At 39.5% G+C, this 3,048-nt stretch overlaps 1 long non-coding RNA gene across 1 annotated transcript; it reads right to left on the bottom strand.

Moving 5' to 3' along the window:
- Positions 1-335: 335 nt before the first annotated feature.
- LOC137503106 (uncharacterized) lies at positions 336-2,284 on the bottom strand. Its single transcript, XR_011019051.1, has 3 exons — positions 1,948-2,284; positions 1,190-1,343; positions 336-758 (listed from the first exon to the last, which is right to left on the bottom strand). It is a non-coding gene; the product is annotated as an uncharacterized lncRNA (long non-coding RNA).
- Between the last annotated feature and the right edge of the window lie 764 nt (positions 2,285-3,048).

The raw sequence follows: 3,048 nt of genomic DNA, 5'->3' as shown, positions 1-3,048 counted from the left end.
TTGCACGAGTTACATCGGTAGTGTCGTGCGCGAGCAGTGTCTGGATTAGCGTGGAATAGCATGCAAGCAGTCGATTTCGCGGGACGTAACTTTTTTTTGTAAGTTGCTTTACGTCACACCGACACAGAGAGGTCTTATGGCAACGATGGGGCAGGAGAGGGCTAGGAGTGGGAAGGAAGCGGCCGTGGCCTTAATTAAGGTACAGCCCCAGCATTTGCTTGGTGTGAAAATGGGAAACCACGGAAAACCATCTTCAGGGCTGCCGACAGTAGGGTTCGAACCCACTACCTCCTGGATGCGAGCTCATAGCTGTGCACTCCTAACTGCACGGCCAACTCGCCCGGTGGCATGACAGCAAATCCATTGGTACATCCTAGGTGTCCATAGCCTTTGTACCCACCAATTTAATCCAAAGTAACATTGTAATGAAGTCTAGAAGACAAAGAAACTTCATTACAAATGAGGGACCAAACTTTTTGATCACTAGCCTACTCACAGTTCTGACTCGAGATTCTAACACTTAGAAGAAAGCCGTGCCAATGCCTGTAGGAAATGAAAAGGAATTAAGCATTTTGGTAAGGGTTCAACAGTATCACTATTGGCTGTAGTAGTAGAAACAGCAATACTACAAGTGATAGTAACAGTGGTAGAAGTAGCAGCAGTACCGGTAACAGGAGTGGAGGCAGTGGGAGCAGCAGCAGCGGAACTCATAGCAGCCGAAGGACCTGACCGACGTCCAGACTTATGTCGAGGCACATCTATATGGAAAAAAAAAAAAAAAAATCACTAAGATATGAATTTTTTTCTCCCCTACTACAGTGAATGCAATCATCATTCATTTATAAATATATCTATAGTTATTATGGTCTTCCTACAGTTCTTAAGGTAGGAATAACAGGAATAAAATTACACTGAGCATGCTGTCCACCAAAATTCGTTAAGCACTTGACTGTATTGAGGGATATTAAAGGACTGATTTTGCTCTTTTCAACTTGCTAGGTAAGGCAAGACTAGGTATGACGGACATTACAGTGACTTTCATTATGAGAAACGAGGTTCAACCTTGTCTGCCACTGTTGAATTTACCATAATTACCTCCAGAGAGCAATTTGAAATAAACAACAGGAAAATTTGATATGTCACAGTACTGTGACCATTAATAATATTAATAATGATAATAATTACTTACTTCTATCTGAGACAGTATCTTCGATAGAGGTCCTGGATAGCTGGAGCAGCGAAAATGTCTCAAACACATAGTGTGGTTCCTCAGCTGCTTTGAAGAAAGCTGCCGCAACTTTCGGATTCCCACAATGTCCAGCCACTTTTTGCAAATATCACGTCTAGGAACAGGGAAATGGTGAAATAAGATAAGATTCCCTGCTGCCAGAACTCTTCGCTATTGGTGTATATCCCACAAATTTGGCACTTTCCATTCTAAGGAATAAAAAGAAATAGAAGGAAATAATTAAGAGCACTATCTACAGTTTATACTTTTACTGCTAAATTCAATACCATCAAAACGACAGTGGCTTATCAGAAATAATAGGACTACATCAACTGAATTTAATAAATTAAGAATTTATTGCAGCCGAAAGGACACAACATGACATAAATAAGTATGATACACATGTTATTGTTATTAATAACAACCACCACGAAAAAATACTTTTAAAAAAGATATTTTTGGGAACAGAAACAGCTATCAATCATCAACTTAATAACTTACATAACCTCCTGTGGCCTAGTGTTCTTTTAAGAGGACACTGTTTAAAATAGAATCAAATATCCCGCAAAAAATATTTTAAACAATAAACTAAATATAACTCTGAGTAGGCCGAAAAGTTGGTGTTATATTTATTGGAATTTCATTTTAATTGGTGTGATATGCATTTTATATTCCGGCCTCAGGAGGTTAATAAAACAAGAATAATAAGGAATTCTTACCTCAAATATCTTCTACTTCTTCAAACAAGAAATTCCACTCAGAATTTCACTGAAAAACACCCGCAGAGCATGAAAACGAAAATAAAGATAAACAAAGATGACAAAGTAGACTGGTCTCACACGTGGTTATCAAAGCAATAATTACGAATTTATTTCAGCCGAAAGACCATAACGTGACATAAATATGTGTTACGCATGTTATTGTTATTAATAACATACCCGCATATAGTGAAAACGAAATTAAAAACGGGTTGGCAACTTCAAAACACATAATTACAAACTACGACAGCGACAAACTGCCCCATCGACCGGGAATTCTCAACTCGAAATCGACCAATAGCAATCGGGAGTTGTTTCTACCAATAGGAGCTCCCGTATTTGTCACGTGAAGTTTGGTGAAGTGACGTCAGGTACAACCTCGAAGCATGTTGGTCGTAGGGAAAAATTACTCAGTCTGGGCTTAGCCCTCAGAAGCGTAGGGTCTATGCGACTGTCACCCCCCTGACAAACACGAAGCCAACAGCTGAGCAGTGAAGTCTGAAGTGCACAGTGCACACTTAGCGCCACTGATAGAACTCGGGGGTTTTACATGCTGACGCTAGCAATTATTGTGACACGTGATAACTTCTTAACATGCTACATACAGAATATAATTTTCCGGAAGATGTTTAATAAGTCCATCAATGTTGAACTGTTTATAAATTAACCAAGTTAATATTATGTTTTAATACGGCAAGTACCAACTATTTGATTTTTTTTTGCTGCTTCCTATCACGGCCGACTTGATGCGTCGCTCCAGCTAGCTCCTTACGGAGCGCGGCGAAGGATCCAGTTGGCCATGTTCCTATACAAAATTCACGAGTAAAAGAACCAACGCATAAGGATACCGAATACCCTTACCAGTAGCGGCGATTGGGAATTAGAAGTGCGGGGGCAAAAAGATTACAGACAACAAACAGTACCTTGGGGTTTTATATACATCAAAACTGAAAAAGAAAAGCTACAAAATGGTAAGCTTTTTTTATGGTCTCTGAGCGAATTTCGACAGAGAGGCAATTTAAGTGCGGTATTGATTGATTGTGGGGATTTTAATTCAATACT

The sequence above is a fragment of the Anabrus simplex genome, chromosome X (genome assembly GCF_040414725.1).
Source record: "Anabrus simplex isolate iqAnaSimp1 chromosome X, ASM4041472v1, whole genome shotgun sequence".
In the NCBI taxonomy this organism is placed as follows: Eukaryota; Metazoa; Arthropoda; class Insecta; order Orthoptera; family Tettigoniidae; genus Anabrus; species Anabrus simplex.
This window is presented reverse-complemented; position numbering and strand designations above follow the sequence as displayed.